The sequence below is a fragment of the Ambystoma mexicanum genome, chromosome 6p (assembly GCF_040938575.1).
Source record: "Ambystoma mexicanum isolate Mex_15411 chromosome 6p, UKY_AmexF1_1, whole genome shotgun sequence".
Lineage (NCBI taxonomy): Eukaryota > Metazoa > Chordata > Amphibia > Caudata > Ambystomatidae > Ambystoma > Ambystoma mexicanum.
Window position 1 is genome coordinate 641,402,786 of NC_090935.1, and position 23,321 is coordinate 641,426,106.

Below are 23,321 nucleotides of genomic sequence, written 5' to 3' on the forward strand. Positions count from 1 at the left end.
CCACAAGTCTATAATTATTAGACCCTCGGAGCGCGGTGAGTGTGCCCCCAGCAGCACCCTCCTGGTGTTTTTTTTCCCCCCAGCCCTATGACTGGTGGGCCCGTGCCCAGTAGCAGGCCTTTGCATCCCTCCCTCCCCGCACCCGTTCCTGGTTCCCCAGCCCGCCTCCCGACCCGCCCTCCCTCCCTCCCATTGGTGCATCCGAGTTTCGTGTCGAGTCTACCGACTCGCGAGGCCCCCACCGGCTCCTTTCTAAACCCTCGGAGCGCGGTGAGTGTGCCCCCAGCAGCACCCTCCTGGTGTTTTTTTTCCCCCCAGCCCTATGACTGGTGGGCCCGTGCCCAGTAGCAGGCCTTTGCATCCCTCCCTCCCCGCACCCGTTCCTGGTTCCCCAGCCCGCCTCCCGACCCGCCCTCCCTCCCTCCCATTGGTGCATCCGAGTTTCGTGTCGAGTCTACCGACTCGCGAGGCCCCCACCGGCTCCTTCCTAAACCCTCGGAGCGCGGTGAGTGTGCCCCCAGCAGCACCCTCCTGGTGTTTTTTTTTTTTTTCCCCCCAGCCCTATGACTGGTGGGCCCGTGCCCAGTAGCAGGCCTTTGCATCCCTCCCTCCCCGCACCCGTTCCTGGTTCCCCAGCCCGCCTCCCGACCCGCCCTCCCTCCCTCCCATTGGTGCATCCGAGTTTCGTGTCGAGTCTACCGACTCGCGAGGCCCCCACCGGCTCCTTCCTAAACCCTCGGAGCGCGGTGAGTGTGCCCCCAGCAGCACCCTCCTGGTGTTTTTTTTTCCCCCCAGCCCTATGACTGGTGGGCCCGTGCCCAGTAGCAGGCCTTTGCATCCCTCCCTCCCCGCACCCGTTCCTGTTTCCCCAGCCCGCCTCCCGACCCGCCCTCCCTCCCTCCCATTGGTGCATCCGAGTTTCGTGTCGAGTCTACCGACTCGCGAGGCCCCCACCGGCTCCTTTCTAAACCCTCGGAGCGCGGTGAGTGTGCCCCCAGCAGCACCCTCCTGGTGTTTTTTTTCCCCCCAGCCCTATGACTGGTGGGCCCGTGCCCAGTAGCAGGCCTTTGCATCCCTCCCTCCCCGCACCCGTTCCTGGTTCCCCAGCCCGCCTCCCGACCCGCCCTCCCTCCCTCCCATTGGTGCATCCGAGTTTCGTGTCGAGTCTACCGACTCGCGAGGCCCCCACCGGCTCCTTTCTAAACCCTCGGAGCGCGGTGAGTGTGCCCCCAGCAGCACCCTCCTGGTGTTTTTTTTTCCCCCCAGCCCTATGACTGGTGGGCCCGTGCCCAGTAGCAGGCCTTTGCATCCCTCCCTCCCCGCACCCGTTCCTGGTTCCCCAGCCCGCCTCCCGACCCGCCCTCCCTCCCTCCCATTGGTGCATCCGAGTTTCGTGTCGAGTCTACCGACTCGCGAGGCCCCCACCGGCTCCTTTCTAAACCCTCGGAGCGCGGTGAGTGTGCCCCCAGCAGCACCCTCCTGGTGTTTTTTTTCCCCCCAGCCCTATGACTGGTGGGCCCGTGCCCAGTAGCAGGCCTTTGCATCCCTCCCTCCCCGCACCCGTTCCTGGTTCCCCAGCCCGCCTCCCGACCCGCCCTCCCTCCCTCCCATTGGTACATCCGAGTTTCGTGTCGAGTCTACCGACTCGCGAGGCCCCCACCGGCTCCTTTCTAAACCCTCGGAGCGCGGTGAGTGTGCCCCCAGCAGCACCCTCCTGGTGTTTTTTTTCCCCCCAGCCCTATGACTGGTGGGCCCGTGCCCAGTAGCAGGCCTTTGCATCCCTCCCTCCCCGCACCCGCTCCTGGTTCCCCAGCCCGCCCTCCCTCCCTCCCATTGGTGCATCCACTCTTCATCACCGGTCCTCCCAGGGCAGCCCTCTGCCCGGCAGCCCCCAGCGGCTAAGGGCCCCGAGGCCAAGGGCGACTCCAACAGAGGCGACTCCAGGAAGTGTCTGCAGGTGTCAGCAGGAGAAGCCAAGGAAGCCAGCAGCCAACAGACACCAACAAAAACCGTGAGTGTGGCATGGGTGGGGAATAGAGCAATCACTCTACTCCAGAAAACCCCTGCCACTCTATCTTACCTATCAATAACATAGAGTGCCATAATACTTGCATGTCCACTCTTTATAGAACTGTGAATGTTAGCATGTCCACTCTTAGACAGAAGCGCCAAATCTAGACAGAAATGTGATTGTTAGCATATACCACACTTAGATGGAATTTCAGAAATGTGACTGTTAGCATGTGCCACACTTAGATGGAATTTCAGAAATGTGACTGTTAGCATTTGCCACACCTAGATGGAATTCTCAAGCTAGGTTTGCGCTAAATCTAGGCAGTAATATGATTGTTGGCATGTGCCACACTTAGACGGAATTCTCAAACTTAGCCCGCGTTGCATCTAGATAGAAAATATGATTGTTAGCAAATACCACACCTAGATGGAATTTCAGAAATGTGATTGTTAGCATATGTGACTCTTAGCATGCACCTCACTTAGAATTATAAACCTGGCCAGCGCGGCATCTAGATAGAAATGTGACTGTTAGCATGTACCGGACCTAGATGGAATCCCACAATTGCAAGGACAGCAATGCCAACTAACCAACCAGCTAACAATTCCATCCATCTGCATACACCTCTCAAACTATAACCAAACACAACCACAAGCCTTAAACGCAGCAATCCGCACAAACTTCACAACAATGCAACAACAAAACAAACCACACATAGACTTGCACAACAGCACACGACGACTACGGACCATAAAACACCCCAAGCCCAGCCGACGGAACCACCGGGCTGAGGCTGCCAACAGCACATCACTGCTCTCTTGCACTTTTCCAGCTTATTCCTACTAACCCACCCCCTCTCCTCCCCTTTTCAGAGCCGCCAGAGCGCCAGGGGACCACTTCGGTGGTGATAGTGCGCGGTACAAATGACCTTTAACATTAACATTAACATTAACATTAACATTAACATATAGACCCCTTTTTATGTAGTGGAATAATGATTGACGTAAGCCAGGAATTAGGAATCTTTTTGGAACAGAAGATATCTTGGAATGTGATGTTGAAAATCAATGACCAGAACAACGGATCATCTTTGATCAAACACGGGGGTAAACCATCTGGGCCTGCACATTTGGATCCTTTCAGTTTATAAATTGCATTCAGTATATCTGTGGGTCCCCAGGGACAAAAATTTGCAATTAGGTGGCAATCAGGGGGATGTTCAAACAATCTGAATTTCTCTGGATGGGCATACTTAGAAAGAAAAAATGTAGTCCAGGTTGAGCTAGCAATTCCTGCATCAAATTCAAGGGATTTTTCCTTGTCTATAGATCTAATGATTTTCCAAGTGTCTTTAGTCTTACGATTACAAAGTACATTGACTATTTTTTGATTTAGTTGTAACTTCTTCAAAGCACGAAATTGATTTAAAGCACATTTGTAGTAGAATATATATATTTTTTCCTCTTTACGTACTCAGAAGTGGTTTCTCTCAACCTCGACTTTCTCGCCTCTCTAGTTTTTTTTTCTTTTTGAGTGAGGCCACTTCCAAAGAATACTGCATTTCCTCATTTATGGTTATGTGGTGAGCGCCACTCATGAGGGCCATTTTTGCAAGATGTGAGGCAATTATCTGAAAATTCCACTTCAGGATGACTTCATTTTCATGACAATTTTTCCCTGTGTTCTTCCATAGATCTCGGTTTACAAGAGCAGTACATTTTCTACAATTAGAGGGGGACCAGTTAATAGACACTCTAGGTCTGTCAATCTGTATGATGGCTAAATGCGAGTCTAACTGTCGAGGTTTCAAGTAATCTACAATGGATGTGGCTATCATTGGGTGATCTCCCAAGTGTGTTTCAATTGTGCATACATTTGCAAGCAATTCTGATAGGCACTTGGATGAAAACATATGATCGATCCACAATTGTAGGCCACCACGTTTCCAAGTGAACTTCAAGTGATTACATTCAGGTTGTAACAGATGAACATCCCAACTTTTTAAAAATGTACTCCAGACATTGCCCTTTTGCATAGCAGTCTGGAAGGATGATGAACTATGAGTCGTTACACTCCTCAATGGCCAAAATGATGAATTAAAGTCTCCTCCAATCAGGATTTCAGCACAAGGTGAACTATCGTAAGCCTTAATGAGGGCATCATTTAGAATTTTGCAGGCTGTTTCAATAGGATATCTGGTAGGGTTCCAATATAGAGAAATTATAAATAGATTTCCACTATATAAGGAATCAATTTTTATATCCACCAGTAAGAACAGGTCATAATCATAGACATGGTTAATTATGAAATTCAATTTGGTGTTAATCAAAATGGCTAGCCTGCCTGCGGGTCTACCCTCTGTGCCTCTAGTGGGCGGATGTACGCAAGTAAAAAAAACATCTAATTTGATATTAGCCATAGCCATGGTTTCCTGAACCAACAAAATGTGAGGGAGAAAATCTTTATTTGACTGCCTCCACCATTTCATTAGATTAGAGAAGCCACAGCAATTCCATGAGGCAACCTTAAGGTCGTACATTTATGATGGTGCGAGAGGAGTAATTGTGTTAGCTGCTGTTTTAATTAGTGGTTCAAGCCATTTTAGCCCATTCAGGCCGTTCGTAAGCGCTGATAGTTGTTCCATCATGTTTTTAAAGGAGTCATTATGGCCAGTTGGATTTTGCCCGTTAATAACCGGAGCTATAATGGGAGGTGGTTGAAATTCCAAGAAGTCCATTGCATCTTTGATGTTCAAGAAGACCAGCATGTTAAGACCAAGAATCTCAAGACCGCTTTGATGTTCCCATATCAATTTCGCAATTATTGGAGAAAACATCTTAGATAGCATCATTTGTCACTAGACTTCGGAGCGAGGGAATCTTAAATAGAGCATTCATTAGGAAAGATCGATTAATCCGAACAGCTCCATTAATGTTGGCATCACACTTCCATCCTATTATGTTCTTCATCTCATTCGAAATTGAATGAAAGTTGTGGGAGGGAAGTTGATTGGTATCTGCAGAGTATGACTCTGGCTCCCTTTCGTCTTTAATAACTTTGTTACTCTGTTCCGCCAGACTCATAGGCGTCATATATGGAAACTTTGCTGTGTCACGCTCTTCTTTAGCCATTTTAAAAGGCTGTGAGATTGACTGAAGCCCAGTATCCTCCCCAAGAAGTGTTGTAGAATGCACTGACAAAGGTTGGGGAGGTACAGTATGCTTATCACTGTGTTCAGGTAACTGTTTTTGCTTACTATGGTTTTCAGTCCCACCGACTGCACAATTGGAACAAGATTCGTGGAATGGAAACATATTTTTGTCAATTTCAACCACTGTCTGCGGATTCAAGTGGTTCTCCTCAGTAACTTGGGGAGAGGATTTTTTCCCCACACTTCCCTCATTTACTTTGTTTTTTTCGTTTCTCACGAAACCATCAGATTTTTTCATAGTGATGTCGGTGAAAAATTAGGTTAGATTTGGTCGTATTAGCAAGGGAATGCTAGCAGTTGTGTCTGTTTTTATTGAAAGTTATGTGTCTTTATCAGCCATTACAGACTTGTGCGCTGTAAATTTAGAGTCGGTTTTTAGATTTGCCGGTTGATTAATAATTGTTTCTTGAGTGGTTAATGAGCTTATCTGTAAAGCTTTTTTGCTTTCTTCATTCAGCTCGCTGAAATTTAGAATTGGGCAGAAGGTGTATCATTTTGAGCGCCTTCAACAGAACTTGCTTGCGACTTTCTATTATTCGTAATTTTGGGAGGCATCTCTTTTGCAGGTTTCTCGCCTTGGGACTCAACGACTTTGTTTTTATGCCTTCTTGTCATTGCTTTCTGATGATACTTTTTCGTCCTTCTTGATGTCAAATAGAAGTTCTCTTTTGGGATAATTTCTTCTTCTTGCCTTTCACAATGTCTGTCTTTTTCAATGATGTTAATTAGTATTGATGGACTATCCGGAGTCTGGACATGCGTAATCAAAGGGGGATCAGCTGCTTGTGCCATTGCAAGCATCTCAAGAATTTTTTCTTTAGAATTCATCTGTACAAGAACTTGTTCGACCTGTAAAATTCTTTCAGGTTGCAATTTTGCAACCTCTAAATAGTCGATTGTCTCACTCGCAGGTGAGCTCTTGTTAGTCGTCGATGTATCATCTTTATGTTGAATTATTTGTGCAAAGGTCACTGGCACTCCTTTTAGAAGAAGGGGATCCGCTATTGTTTGTGATCCCACATGTTTTATTTCTACATATGGAGTGCTCATTACGAGTTCTTTTTTTACCATTGCCGCGGCTCTTTCATGACAATCGAGGTGATATTTGTGACAGGCTTCTTGAGTTAAGATGTAACCTTCTATTTTCGCTATTTGCGATGTATTCGCAATCAAGTCCTTTTTTATCTCCTGCAGTAGCAAATGAGAATATTAGTGACTGCGATCTAATAGATTTAGTATTCTTGTAAAAACCAGCAAATCATTGATGTTCTGATCGATAAGTTCTTCTTCATGATTTTCCTGGGAAAGCGGCACATCTGGTAGATTTGAGAAATTAAATATTGGGATAGAGGCATTTGCGTTACTTTGTACTGGAATTAGCTTCTCAGGTTGTGTTTCTATTAAATACGTTGAAGTCGGGGAGCTGGTGGAAGGAAATTGCAATTTTTGCGCAAATCGATACTCTTTTTGGTCGTTACCAAGTAGGGGTCTAAGTGGCTCCTTTGTGTGAGATTTATGAAAGTGTACATGTTCACGATACATCCCGTTGGTGGCTACAGGCGTTGAGGGACCCAGAGATAGTCGCACTCTTTTATCAAGATCTGCCATAATAACCGGGGCAAGCATGGAGATGTCTGACACAGGCGAGAATTTGTATTCATGTATTTCAGCCACTATCTTTTGATCCTTGTGTAGGTTGTCATCTGCCGCAAAAGGATCTCTAGTAATGTCATCATTTGCTTTTTTTAAAGAGCATATTTCTTTCGAAGTTGGGATGGAATCCTGTATTTCCAGATTATTACTCTTATCACTGGTAGGTAACATTTCTTATGAATGAGAAGACATTGATAGAAAAGAAGGTTTACCATTTAGGGAAAGAGATTAACTATTCTTTTTCTTTTTCTTAGCATTTTTTGGGGATTCCATTGCGGGTTGTGGTTTAGACAAGCACTGTTTCTGCTTTTTACTGTTCCGGAGGCTAGACTCCATGGAAAGGACTATTTATGAACAAATCAAAAAGGATTGTAAGAGACTCGTCTTAATGTCACTAACTGTGAGGTTAAATCAAGCAAGAGTAAGTTCGCAGTACACGCCTCTGGTAATAGATCAAAAATGCACTGCTGAGATTATCACACGGTGGGCCTCATTACACGTTGTGCGGTAAAAATCTCAAATTACCGGCATGGCGCTCTTAACGTGTCCACCCTCGCAAGAGGGTGCTAATAGCATACCATTACGAGTACGCGGACACGAGCATAGCGCCATGCCGGTAATGACCCTACCGCCATGCCGCTAAAGACCCCAAAAAGTCACTTACCGCCCTTGACGAAAGTGCAGATAGCACCTCCGCCCTCACGCTGCATGCAAATAGCGGTGGACCTGTTTTGAGTAGGTTGCTGTTGCAAAACATCCGGGACACCTTCAACATGCCCAAAGCATTTAAAAAAAGCACTGACAGGCAGCGCAAAGAAAAATTCACCACGGAGGAGTTGAACATGTTGACCCAGACCCTGGCTGACAATGCTGATGTTGTCTTTGCCAACGACATGTGGCGGCCGACACTACTGAAAAAAAAGGCCATCTGGGAAGAGGTTGCGGTTAAAGTCAGTGCAGTGGGCACCATCACCCGCACGGTGCATGAGTGCAGGAAAAGGTGGGACGACCTCAGACTGCGGGTGAGGGGCATCCTTTCCGAAAACCACCAAATAGCCACTGCAGGTGGAGCCGGCTCACCCATCAGACTAAAGGAATGGGAGGAGACCTGTGCAAACCTAATCGCAGTGGAATCCATTGAGGGAGTAGGCACTATGAAGCTAGGCGTGGGAACCACTTTGGATGGAGGTGAGTGTACACATGACAGGATGCTATGTGAATGTACTGTTCCCCCCAAATGTGAGCCCAGAATCCTCTCATGCATGGACACACGTCCACACATGCATCCATCCCTGCCCATGGCAGTGTCAGACCCAAACACACACACATGCACACATCACCATAGACAAGTGGCAAACACAACCATGCATGGATGAGGCACTGAACTGACACATCACCTGCATGCACAACTATTAAGTCCCAATGGCCACAACTGCATTACTGATGTATCCTGCATGAAGTACATAGAAACGTAACCAATGCCATCCCCCTTCTTGTCCCTGACAGGCTCACATACAGATGGTGAGGATGCCGCAAATGCATCCCAGGCAACGCCTACAAGTAAGAGACCAAGGGCACAGGACTCTGAGGACACCCCCACGACATCTAGGGGCAAGGTGGGAAGGTGCCACATGATGAGTTTGAAGCTTCGGAGGAGTGCCACTGCCAGGATTGAAGTAGCCACACCACCAACTAGAGCCCCACCACCGCAGGTGAACCCACAAACACCAATACCAGCCACCGAGGGCCCACCATCAGCTGCGCCAAGCTCCGCAGGAGAGGCGGCCGCCACTGCCCCCTATCTGACCTTGAGGACACAACAGTTGGCACAATGCAGATGCACACCCCAAGCCCCCCTACAACCCTTGAGCCAGCACCATTCCAGACACCTGGGTCTGATGTCACTGGTGAGGACAATATTACAGCCATAATGTCCCCCATGGTGGCTTCACCTGCTGTGAATGATGCATCTGAGGGTACAGCAGCCACTACACCATCATCCAGCACTGCCCTTGAGCTGGCCACCATCTCGCAGCGTCAACAGGAACTTACTGTGCTGGTTGGCCAGCATGTTGAGGAGGCTGCCCATCTCAGGGAGGATATTGTGGAGACGGCAAGGCACTCCAGTGAGAGGATGGAGGCCTGTACTGATAGGCTTTGTGAGGAGATAGCTAGGCTAAGGCAGGTCCTCACTCGAATAGCTGACACAATGGACCGCCACTTCACACCACCTGGACAGTCTGCCATGTCGTCAACCACCGGTTCAACGCAGACAAGCCCCCTCCGCCGCTCAACACGCACCACCAGACACATGTCTGCCCATCCTTCAAATGCTGCTGCAGATAATGGCCAATAGGGGGTTTATGGCGATTCTTATGCGTGCATGGGCCAACGCAAACATGGCAGACACATGAGGAACTGTTGTCGGGGGTGGGTGGAAGGGTGTTATGGGTCTGTTGTGGGGGGTGTGTGGATGGGTGTTATGGTTCTGTTGTGGGGGGGTGGAAGGGTGTTATGGGTCTGTTGTGGGGGGGTGGAAGGGTGTTATGGGTCTGTTGTGGGGGGGGGTTTGGAAGGGTGGTGGGATGTTTGGGGACATGCACTTTTTCATCTTTCCGTTACTTAATACACTGGTGTCTGATCAAAACACAGGCTTGGACATCTTCATTGTGTATGGGTACCTTATTGGCGACAGGGTCCATTGCGTGCTTCTAAACATACACCAGTGCATTACTACACATATCCATGTGACAGTACCAAAACATGTTCCTCAGAATATTTGGTTGATCAGATGCTGTCTCACAGCACGTCCCTCCTGCCCATCCCCTCTTGCAAGACCTGCATCCCCTTCACCTCCGTCCTCATCACCATCATCATCCTCATCAGGTGCTTCTATTTCAACGTCAGGGGGCAGTGGCATATTCCGTCTGATACAAATATTGTGAAGCATGACACATGCCATGGTGATCTTGGCCACCTTCTCATGGCCATACAGGAGAGTGCCACCAGACCTGCTAATGCACCTAAACCATGACTTCAAAAGGCCAAAAGTATGCTCGATCACGATGCGGGTACGGGTATGTGCTCGATTGTATTCCTCTTCGTGCCTGTTCTGTGGGTTCCGTACAGGTGTGAGGAGTCAGCTCTTCAGAGGATAGCTGCATCACCTATATGGGGGAACAAATGGGGTCCTGTTACTGTTCACCACAAGAGCGGCCTGTTCTATCACACAAATTGACATTGCATTGTGATTCAAGTACACAGTCAACAGCATACATGCAGGTGGTCTGTGTGACAGCAATGTGCAAGTGTGAGCTCGACCCTGCAAGTAGACATGCCCCATTGATGCCTTCAACAGTAATTGACATGTCCTGGGTGAGGCGAGGTCGTAGGTGTCCCTGAGCCCAGGCAGATTTGGTTCCCCACTGCTGTTGTACTGCCATTCGAACATAGATGTTGCCATGCAGTGAGGCATCACTTCAGTGGTGGTAAAGGTGTGTGGTGAAATGCTATGTCTATGGCTAGGGCTGATCCCTTTGCATGCATCATAGGGCACATTGCATTATAGATGTTGTGCTGGACTGATTCCGGATGACTATCCTGATGGCACGTATGAAATCTGTGTATTGTGTGGCATGGAATGTTGTGCAATGTGTATGTGGATGGGTGTTTGATGTTACTAGACCTGAAATGTCATCTGTGTAGTGTGGCTCATACTTGCATGTCCGTTCAACTCAAGTACGTTGCGGCCTTCCCAGATGAACATTGGCGTACTCTGTATGTGCATTCTGCAGACAGACAACAAACTACACCCAGTTGGAGCATGTCTCTCCCCCCATCACACCCAGTTGGAGCATGTCTCCCCCCATCACACCCAGTTGGAGCATGTCTCCCCCCACATCACACCCAGTTGGAGCATGTCTCTCCCCCCATCACACCCAGTTGGAGCATGTCCCCCCCATCACACCCAGTTGGAGCATGTATCTCTCCCCCCCAAACACACTGCCATGTGCTTGCCCTGCTACTCACCAAGTAGCCACGAACGTTGTGCAGTTTGTCGCTCCATGTAGCGTGGGATTGTTACGTTCCGCAGGACCATGGAATCATGGGTTGATCCGGGAAATCGGGCACAGCAATGTGTGATTATCTTGTTGGCATCACATACCATTTGGACATTGATGGAGTGGAATTGCTTCCTGTTTCGGTAGACCACTTCATTGCGATGTGGGACCACCAATTCCACATGTGTACAGTCGATGGCCCCAATGCAACTTGGGATGCCTGCAAGTGAATAGAAGCCAACTTTGGTGTTTGCAATCTCCTGGGCAGTCCGTGGCATGTATATGTGTTCAGGTGCATGCTTCAGGAGGGCATCGAGTACCTGATTCAGCGTGAGTGAAAATACGGGTTGGGAGATGCCATGCATGTGGCCCACTGTATGCTGGTAGGTGCCTGTGGCCAGGAAGTGGAGCACAGTCACCACCTTGAGTAGAGGGGGGATGTCAGTTCTGATGTCTATGAGCCTCATAATATCGTTGTGTATCATGTCCACGATGCTGGTGATGGTATCTCGGTCCAGACGGTACAGGGTGTGTATCTGCTCAGGGGTTAGGTTAAATGGACTGGCTCTGATCCTGGGGATTGGTGGGTGCCTCTGTGGTATGATTAGGTGCCGTGGTGGTGCTTGCTGTGCCTATCTTGCCCTCCTCCTCCTCCCCCTGCGTCTCCTTTGGGCTGCCTGTTGTTGTTCTCAAGCCCATGTAATGCTGCTAGTGGGAAGGGGTGTGTGGGAAGGGGTGTGTGAACGGGTGTGGTGTGCTCCTTTTGAGCTGCCACTGTGTCCATTGCCTCCACCTGTGCTGATTGTGTCCACCTGTGGCAGGTGGGAACACTGCTCAGTTCTCTGAACGTGTGGTTCGCGATGCCGGTATTAGCGCCAAGGGGTTTTGGGGGCTTTACCATGCCGCTATTGGCATGTCCGCTCGCCTTGTGATGCTGTGCTAATAGCAGCATGGCGTAATTTACGGGATGGTGGGTTGCGCGCACACGGACTGCTCGCTATTAGTGGCACCGTACTTAGAGGTGCCGCTAATAGCGGTGAGCCAGGTCGTAATTCGCATTGGGGATTTAACGTTGCCGGTATTCCATTACCGGTAATGTTAAATCCATACCGCCTACCGTGTAATGAGGCCCAGTATCTAGTAAGATCCACCTTACCTAAGATGCGGAAGCCTGGTGCACCATTGATCCAATTACAGGTGTGCATCAGGTAATTTATGCAGTTATCGGCTGTGCAAATAGAAAATGTTTTATACCTCAAAACCAGCAACCCGCGCTGCGCACCGTGAACAGTAAACAGTACTTTACTTAGAGTACTTCACGGTGCGCGCGTGGGTGTGCTGTCTTCTGGGAGTTATAGCTGGTCAGGGGGGCGTGGCTAGCAGGGAGGCAGTTTCACACAGGAAGCAGAACCTTAAAAATAAACCAATGAGAAATCTGTTTGAGTGGGGGGTACCAGTTCTAACGTAACACTCTAAATCACAATGAGGAGGATAGCAACAAGCACAATGAGCACAACGTGCCCACAGAAAGTCAACAAGCACAACGTGCCCACAGAAAGTCACCTTTCTTCAGTGTTGATGGGCCAGGCAAAGCAGTGTTGCTTTAAAAGACGTCCTCCAGGCGGGTGTCTGCATACACACACAAGCAGGGCATGTCAAAGCAGAAGTGCCGGAGTCGAAGTCCAGGGATCAACGCAATGAAGACAAACCCGCCGCGCCAGTAAACAGTACTTAGAGTACTTCACGGTGCATATTGGAGCAGAGTAAGTAGCGGCAGACATGTTGAAAGATCCAAATTGCCATAATCACTGAACCACGCGGATCAAAGCAAAGATTTTCCAGCAACATCCGAAAAGGATGTCGATCATATCATTGATTATGCATTTGTAATTCCACTCATCAGATTCAAGTAGTCGTCTACGTATATTGCAGAGCGTGCGACAATCCTAACTACAAGGAACGCACGTCTTTGTTTTGAAATAACCTCTGGGACCAGATTACAGAAATGTTGCACAGGCGCAAGAGTGCCAAGTACCAGACAGATTAATTCAGTACATTTTTGTATCAGGACTAAGGTTGTTCTAGTGCTAATTCTATTAGCACTAGGGCTACACATTTCCGTGGTGCAGTAATTCATTGAAAACATGTCTTTTTTTGCACTTGGACAATTTTTTCCCTGGTGCTAATGCCATGCAAAATCGCACTCGCACCGGCGCAAAGTTTCTGTACTATGACCCCTGAATAATTTAGGTTTTTGTGCCCTGTGATGAAAAGAGCATAGAGCATTTCTAAGGTCTTTTTGGCTAAAGTGCACTAAGTAGTCCATGCAAATCTACTGCCCAGCATATCTGCCGAGAAATCCCATCCGGTAAAAAGAACATTTCATTGCAAGATTCCTGCAGGAAGGACTCGGGTAATGCTACCACACTGTGGGTGCCATTTTCCTAATTCCAAGAGCGTTATAAAAGGTACTAAAGATGGGGGGGGGGGTAAAGGTGTCATGCTTATCTTAACATGAAGGTCATAGAACGGGAGGGAGGTATGTTGTCGTCTCCCTTTTCGCCTCCCCTCCACCTCCAAAAACCACTTGGTTTTAAGCTAGAATGGTATTTTCGTGCTGGCATAACACCAATGAACTCTTGTATTTTCGTGCTGGCATAACACCAATGAACTCCTGTGGAATCCAACAGCTTTTTACACCTGCAAAGAGCAGGCGGATTCTGCAGGAATGCCTTGTAAATGCTGCCTGCCAACCATAACAGCAGACAGAATTGACTCAGTTTGCTCTGCAGAGAGTAAAACGAAGGCGTAAAGGTGATTGCGCCTGTTTTTCACACCGACATTGTTCGCTTCGTCGTGCAAATGGTTAGATTTGCACAGACGTGACCTGTTTCCACATAACTACAAATTCAAGCGGTCACGCCTCACGCCGTGCAGTTTACTCAAAAATTGAAAATGAGCTCCTGTCTGTCAGGCTAGGCCGGGCAGTACAGTAGTTTGGTGAAAGACGAGCCCAGTAGGAAATCGGCTCAGGAAAAAATGTATCACCTTATCCAATAAAAATTACAGCAGCAGATTGGAACTGATAGCCTTGGAAGGAGACGTCTGCAGTGGTCTGCCAACTAGGAGCAGAGTCGGACATAAGACGAAGCTTTTCTTCCCTCTCCCCAGGGACCCGAATGTTTGATGAAATTACCAGAAAGTCAAGATGCGAAGTCTCCTGAAATTAATTGTCATTAGTTTTTTCTCCGTGCGTGGCTTTGCTTTAACTCAAAACTTCAAAGCGCCGGAGCGATGAGAACATCCTTGTCTATCTCACACACATGTTGCCTTTTCTTCTTGGAGCAAGACATTATAATGCTAATGGGAACTGCATGTTCCGAGCCCCTGCCAATGCAAAGACAATGTCTGCAGTATGGTTCCAATAAAGCCGCCTCTTGCGCGCTGATTATAATGTGCAAAGAGGAAATATATTTATACCGCAACCTATATTAAACTTGTGTAGGAAGCAGCTCACTCCGTTTAGAAAAACCTGCTTAAAGATGTCCAAAGCTCCCACTGAGGTTGAGGTCTGCATGTAGTTTTTTAGAATTTTTTGCATAATGTAATTGAATGGCTGTGTTGTAACCACATAATATATACACACACACCATCCTGAAGCAAGTAATGTTGTACAGATGTCTGGAAAATAAGGCCTGCTCAGCAAAGACCTATACAAGCTCCATTACATTACATTCGATTGTGTGTAGGCAGCAGTTCAGGTCTAATGGGGAACTTGCCATCTTTGGAACCAGAAGCTTCAACAAAAGTGTGTGATTCTGCCAATACTCTGTTTCCTCGTTTGCCATAATTAGAATCCAAAGGAAACCAGATGAAAACCACCACTAGGAGCTGGATTAAAACAAGCACTGGCAAAGTCAACAGTTTTAGATGTTGTGTAGGCAAGGGATAAGCATTTGCAAGTCACTGCCATAATGATACAGTGGGGAGGTCCCCTGCCTGACTCCGATGACATTCGGTGGGGTGACTGTGGGGGCTTCCCTAAGCCGGTGGATGATGGGGGTGAGGGTGGTTTGTGGAGGAGCCCCTGGTCGTCACTACTTCGCCCCCGTCATAGACATATGAAGGTTCGGACCCTGTTTAAATCTCATTCCCCAATAAGTTGTATTGCCCTTTTAAGGGATTCAGCTCTTGAATGGGAAACATACATTAAAGGGGCGTTGTAACCTTTACCCACTCCTCAAGCGGCGGCCATTACTATGTTAAAGGATCTAGCACAGAAGCTGAAACTGCCCCTTTACGAAAGGGGCATATGAAGCAGATTGAAAATTGCCACACAACTCACATTGTGAGTTGACGCCAACCTCCGGAACGCTATGAATGCTCCTATGCAGACTGCTTGTGAGTCTGCACCGACACCGAAACTAAGACGCACTTCTCAGCACACCTTTCAATATGGATCTGCTGAAGCGGGCACCACTGCGTTCACTTCCCAGCCGTGCAAACCTGCACATACATCGAAGCAACTTCAACGCCTCAGCAAACCCTACAGAGGACTGGAAACTTTAGGCCTGAGGAGCAAGCACACTTCATCGGCCCGTGGTTCCGCAGCCAAAGCCCTATTGACCTCACACAGGGACACCCTGCCTCATTACAGGTGCCTGCCCCAGAACTGTGCCAGGATCATATTTAAAATGGCATGTATCCTCTACAAAGCCATCTAAAATAGAAGGACACCATACTTGATGGCAAAACTCTACACCTGTGAAGGCTCGCACACCTCATGAGACAATACGATCAAAAGGTTGGCGCCTAAGCTATCCCATGAACAGATAACACACAGGAAGTCCTCCTGTCATGCCCCAACCATCTAGAACCCATTCCCATGAGAGGGGCGAAAAGCCTCAACCATCCTTCAGTTCTAAAAAACACTAAATATGCAGATCTTTCAACAATACCTGCCAGACAAATGAGCATCTCACCTCCCTCCACCAACAGTACTGCACTACTGTACAAAATGCCAAGACATATACTGGCACCCTACTGTTGTAAAGCACTTTGCTGCTCTTGAGCTAGGTTCATGAGCTAGGTGCACGCAGTAAACAAAACAATAACAGCAAAATAAAAAGATAATGCAGCTGCCAGGAAATCTAAACTCAACACCAACTTCTCCCCAACCCACACATTCTCAAGTATGTATAGTAGACATTATTGACATTGACTTCCGTGTATGCAACATACTTTTCAGTTATGTTTGTGGTTTCTTAGAGACCCGGGTCCCAGGGAACCTCTCCCACTTACCAAACGTAGTAAAGTTAGTGGCAGAGCCGGGGGGTAAGGGAGGGTGTCTGTTACCCCTGATCCCCCTTGGTGCACAGGGCACTCCCAGCCTCCCGCTGGTGCCCTATTATCCCCTAACGCCTGGCACCAAAAGAGGCCTCCGCTATTGAGTAAAATAATTTCACCAGGATAATATAATTATCTGAAAAGGGAAAACTGGGATTTGAGCCCAGGTTTCCTCAGGTCCCAGTTAGGAATTTGACCGCAGGTTACAACTCCTCTCATCCCATCCCATTCAGTCCCATCTTTATTTTTAGACCAATGGAAAGAGTTAGGGAAGCTAGAGATTGCATTGGTAGAGCTGAGACTGGGGGTCTGGCTTTGCTCTCAGAGCCAAAAACGAGTTGGCACTGCAAAACACCGAAAACTGGCTTCCTGCCTCTATATAGCACACAACCCATACCACCCTGTCCACTCAACTCCCCTTCCCCCACAGCATAATACCCTCACTTGCCATCCTTCTACCCCACCAGTATGCATTATGTACATGGTTAGTATTATACTTACTTATAGGGTAGATCCTTGAACTTTAAACCTGTATGAGTGAGACTTTCCCTACAGATAGGCCAAGGTAAATAAGATACAGTGATGAAAAGTGATTTGTTTAGTATCCCTATGTTTGAAGTGTGGAGGGTGGGGATTTGAGCACTGGCTTCCTGGTCCCACACTTTCCACTATAAACAGTGGGGGAGACTTCATCTTCTCCGGTTGCATCGCCAATATTAGAAACAACAGAAAACTTCATGCAAAGTTGTTATTCAAGGTCCAAACTAGTGCACTGTTCAATAAATCTGTCAGTCAAAGCACTAAGTCACACAATAACGCAATCTTATAAATTATAGAAGAGGTTTTAATTGAAGTATGAGTTCATAAATCCAGTGTGCATCACCTCGCCAGAAAAAAGAACCGGATTGAGCCGGTCTCAGAATCTGGTGCAATGGCATGCAGGCCAAGCACAGATCTGAGCAATGGTCACTCCGTCTGCTGACCTGCTCTTCCAGATTTCTACATCTGTCTCATTTGCCCTATTTTCCTTACCCATCACCCTCCAGTGTCGTTCAGTTGCACCACATCCTTGATGCTGTTCACACCCTGGCCTTACAAATAACTTTCAAACCTCCATTCCCCTTTTCACCATCCCTCCACTCTCAGTTCAATCCCCTTTCCTTCCTTGCACACCACCCCTTTCTTTGCCATGGCTCACATGTAGACGGCAGACCACCTTGATTCACCAGTTATGTTGGAATTGAAATGATATTATGCCTCCTATCGCAGTATTTGAATGTGTATTGGCCTACGCCAAGTTGTCTAAAATATCATGTAAATAGACTCCGCGGCAAGGTCTTGACCTTAACGAAAAACTGTGTAAGTCGCCATCTTGGATTTAGCCGCCATTTTAGGTTCTCTTGTAAAGTGGAAGTCACCCTGAACATCAAAATGGAGGCCGACTAACATTCTGAGTGAGATTCTGGCCGTTGTGACCTCCGCACACACGAATAATTAATATGCCTGCAGGCCACTTGTCAGGGTCGCGAACTGAGACCTTGTCCTATCCCTGACCTATGTGTAAATGAACAACTGTATCAGCGGAACTAATCAAAATGCATACATTATGGGATTGACCTGGCAAGGAACCCTAGGCCTGGTCCCAAGAATGGTTAACCCGCGAGGGGGTTGGCCAAGGGCTGGATAAAGGATATAAAAGCCCAAGTATTCCAATGTACGGTCTCTCTACTAATGCATCGAACCTTCGTTGAAGTTCGTTACGTTACTCTGAGAGCCTAATAGCTATCCGTTTGTCAATTGACTTTTGGTAACTGTTGTAGCTTTTAAATAAAGCACTTGTATGTCCTTTGTAACCTGTGTTGGTGTGTTTCTTTTGGGCTTCCCAGCCTCATATCAATTTTTATGTTTTCACAGTTAGCCTTTTCCAGACACTACAAAAACCTTTGGTCTTTCTGGTAATTGTAGCTAAGGGGTCGGCACAACCAAGAGCGAAAGACACAGGGGGGACCTAATTTATATTGTGCACGGAAGATGTACTTTCTTGGAAAGTTAGCAGCATATTTTATGGACGCAGAGGGGGCTGGTGATGGAAGGGAGTACGTTATTTACACTTTCAAGAAAGGAGGAGAGTGTGTGTGTTTGTTTCAGTTTGTGTTTTGTGTGACTCTGTTGATGTGTTTGAGTGCATTTGTGACTGTTAACGTTTATGTGTAAGGATAGATATGTGTACATGTGACAATTTATCTATACATCTGATTATGCTGTTGTTTCCATGCATGACTTTTGTTGGTCACATAAAAGTGTTCTGGACAAGACAATGAAAAACAATCATAGACGCAGGGTCTCATTCCAATTTCAGCAGTGTTAAGCTAGGCCCAAAGGTACCAATAAGAGAAACATACTCAATAACGGAGTAACTCCAAGTGTCAGGAAAACCCAGCTTTATTAAAAAACAAACGGCTACTGGGAAATCGTACAAAGAACAATCTCAAAATGGAGTTAGAAACAACAACCTTTAACAGAAGAAACCATCACGATTGACGTTATTGTTAGTATAATCATAACAAACATTTATTCTCATACTTGATTGGATGGTAGAGTATAGGATATATATTTGTCCATAAGTGACCCCTTTATAAGGCCCTTCAACAACTCATAACCCCTCTTAGGGTAAACCCTCTGCAGATAATACATTTGAATTAAATACTCTATTGGTTGACATTTTACTACATTTGTCGATAAGAGGAACATAACGTGATTGGCCAGTCGTTAGCTCATTGGCCTCAGCACTTTTATACAGTGCAAAAACCTGTGGTGAAGAAGGAGAGATGGACAAACTGCTATCGTCTAGTTGAGCTCATACTCCCTACTTGTTCAAAGACCTGAGGCCTTCACTGTCAGTCTTGTTTGTGGCCTCGGCGTGCCACCTCTGTGTCTGGAGGTGCTAATTGGCCCTGGAATAAATTACCATTGTTTCAGTCACATGGTAGAGGACCACTGTTCCGAACACAATTCTATTTATTTATTGGATTTACTTCTGTTTTAACATGTGTGTGCTCCTCCGTGGTAGCCACTTGGGGCGATGTATATCCATTTGGTATGGGATCGCTTGGCATGGTAGATACCTGCACCTGGCAATCAAGCATATGTGTGCTTCTCACTCCTAGCAAGTGAAACTAATTACCCTTAAGAATTGCATGCTGTGTTTCTCTGGGAAACGTTATCTGCTGTGGTTTCAACTTCTAAGCAGAGCTCCCTTTGGCACACTGACCTTCATGCTGAGGGCTACTGTCTGAGCTCCATGAAGCCTGGGAACTGTGTGTGAAGCAATTTTAGATCAGTCTGCTGTATTTGAATACTGGGGCATAGCAGAGTTTGGTCCCAAGAATGGCGGTACTGTGGTTCATTCTCTGCCATGTTGTCTTCTTCATGTCTTGCATGTTAATGTTCTTCGTGTCCACATGTATGCATTCTTCATATCTACGCGCAAGTGTTCTTTGTGTATAAGTGCAAGTGTTATTCATCCAGAAACTCTCTCTACCTGTCCATTTCCATACTACATTCTACTTCTAAATGTAAAGTACTTTGTACTCTACTTGTGTTGCACAATCTACTGTTCTCTTAATGGCAACTACATGGCCCTTTGTATTGTGCTGACGGCTGGCTGAGCCCTTCTTAGCTTATACTTTCGTTTATGATTTGGAGTGGATGGATTTGGAACCGTTGGGACCGTTGGGGGCATGACCAGTACCGGGTGCAACTCTCATCTCCATTAACACAGCAGGAGCAGTAAAATTGATTGGGTTCTTTGATAAGTACAGCCAATATTACCAACCTCCCAAATCAGGGTTTTACAGAGTACCACTGGCGGTATTCCATGGGAATATCAGCAGTGGCATATTGGCTCACACAGGTAATGCATAAAAGGGTCAGAACTGACCCTTTTGTACAGAGAAAAAGAACTGCAAGGCAGGGACATCATTTCACCAAAATGCCAGCGGTAGTGGAAGTGACATGGCATAGCCTTTGACATCTGATGACATCACAGAAAGTGATGTCATTTGACCTCTACCCCCAAGTGACATCAAAGGAAGTGATGGCACACAACCTTTCACCCTTGGCAAAACAGGAAGTGGCATCACATAGCATTATTCCACAGGACGCTAAGAAAAATATCACTGTAATATGATATACATGTCATAAAAGAATGGATCACCATATGTAGTGTTAATATCAGTCTGTATAGGCCCATATTACCAAATTACTGTGTATGTAAGCAGACGTCCAAGCCCCAAGTTAATGGAAAATTTGCAGCAAGGTGGACGATGTATATCCCAGAGGATTCCCTCGTAGGCACATGCTGCATTGAGTTGGAGTAAACCATTGAGGTATAGGCTCACACTTGCACCTGGGGGCAGAGAGACTGGTCCTGCATTCTCTGTGCAGCCTTTGATCCACTCCCACTGCAGAATCACAGCTGGCAGTTGGTAGTCCTTGTGAGCGTGGCCACTGTGTGACAGCATAGGGAGGACTACCCCAGGGCATGGACTACCTAACCCCAAGGCGTTGTCACACAGCAAGGAGGTGGTACCTGGGGAGACGGGATTTATGGAGGAGGGGTGGAGAAGAAAAAGAGACAGATCTGTGACCAATAAAGGAAGGAGGGCAGAGGAGGAGAGTGCATCTTCAGTGGGGCTGGACCCAAAAGTGCTAGTGGTGCTGCAGCACTCCCAGAGTGCCTAGTGGAGTCCATCAGAAGAATGTACTCAGGTGAGATTTGTCAGTGTGAGTAACACTGCTGCAAGAGCCCCCTCATAACATCCTCAATGTCCTCTTCAGTTCACAGGGCTTCTTCCCATCAGTAGTGCTTCTCTGTGTGAAATACTTTGAAGGAATGGAAACAATGCTCCTTTCAAGTACAAAAGGTGCCCCAATGAGATGGGAAACTAAATCTGGATATACGAGCACTGCAGTGGTAAACTGGATGCTGAGAAAAACATTATGTTCAGTTCCTCAGCAATAAAGTAAAAGTGTATTTTTTGTTGCAACTATTCCCTCTCAGGGCAGGTGAACAGTCCCAGTAATGCTCTGTTCAAGTCTCTGTAAGCATGTGCCATCTGCGGTGGAGCTCTTTACTACTTTGGGTGATTGGATTCGGAACATCACATGAACAATAAAGGGCTTGTAACACACAGAAACAAGACATTGAATACAATCTGCATGAAAAAGCAGGGAAGAGCATAGTTTGGATACATGAATGCAAATTGAGATGAAATAGTTCACAGGTACGCTAACATTCTTTTAACGACAGCCTTGGTTATCAAAAAGTACACACTTCAAAGTCTACTTCAGCTACTGCATGGCTATTCCAGACGTCTGGAACAGAATGATGGGTGTAAGGAAAAACTGTTTTTCGAATGCTCTATGATGGGAACGCTGGGGCCTTAGCTAATGTCTCATTTTGTCTCAAACGTACCGCAACAGTATTTTTATGGGCTCGCCTAGCTCCTCTTGGTAGCTTGCGCTGTCTACTCACTCTATATAAATTCATTTGTCCATGCCTCGCAGTCATGTCACGTGATTATGACATAACCACACTGTTTGTAGGTTCTGCTCTAAGTCTTGCTTTTACAGTCCGCCATGTTGGCCTATTTCCGAATTGGTGTGGTGGAGCGGGGGACTCAAAAGTATGCACTGGTACTGAGCTCCATGAGTCCTCCCACCTTGAACAGAGGATATTCATGTGTGCATGCTTTATTGTTATCCTATCACACCCCCCAGGCCCCTCCCCCAGAAAAATGTGTGTATACTGTTCTGGCGTCCCAGGCCCTATCACATGTTTGCCCGTTAGCCCGCTGAATGTGAGCAGTCTTTTTAATGCGGTGGCAACTGGGTACGCCAAGTTTTTTCAGATTTATACTTGAGCTAGTAAGATAATAAGCACATATGTCTTGCGACTAGTGTGTACTGCTACCAGGCCACTTTGACTATCACCATCTCTCTAGAACATCATAAATATCTAGTGTGAGTTTGTGCTGCCGTTGGGGTAGTGTAGTCCTCAAGCGACCACCAGGCCTGGCTCTCTTAAGCTCTAGATATTTTCCCCAGCCCCCTGCTCCATACCTCAGTGAGTTGGCGCTCAGCAGCCTCCTGCAGAGCAGGGTTCATATGTGCGTGCAGCAGTGCCTCAATGAGAGTGCTGGGCTCCATGCCTGCTGACAGTGCGAGGTGATCTCTGAACTTTGGAGAAGAGGGTGCTGCGCACATGGGCCCACTACTCCAGCCACCCACGCCAAAGGGGAAGGAGCATGCTGGGACCGCCCCTGTGCTTTCAAGATCTCTGACTGTAACATGTTGTGGTTGCTAAGCCACTTGGAGAAGACAGAATTCTTGAGAGCAGCTGCAGCACGAGTAGCAACCGCCACAGCGGCGCAGCACAAGAAACCGCTTATATTTTTTTAAAAAACGGAAGCTTGGAGCTTCTGTTTTTTTCAATCGCAAAGACCAAGGCTGGGGTAGCAAGGGATACAGCAGGGGTCACTCTTGCAACCCCTGGTAACCCTTAAATGACGTCCCTGCCATAATGGTATGAACCACTAATGTAGATAATCCATTCCTGCCTTCACAGTGATGGTGGAAATAGCTGACAAAAATGTTTTAACCAATCTTTTTATGTTCCCACTGCCAGAGGTGTTATTTCTTGAATCCCTCAAACATTCTCCAGAAATGCCACTTGTGCCGCTGGCAAACTCTGAAATTTCAGAAATACTACTGGCAGAGGTGGTCATTTTCACTGATGATATTTATACAAATCTACCCAAATGTGAATGCCCACCCTTAGTTTGTAGTCTACTAATAATTATTATCTGATTGTTACATCTTTCTGTGGCTGTTTTTTAACTGTACCACAAACAATCCTACAGATACTTCTAGAACCACAATTTAGTATGATCTATGGGTGCTATTCAGACTGATATTAACTCTTTTTGTAATGAACGATCTAGTGATCAATAAATTCTCCAGAAGACAGGGGAAG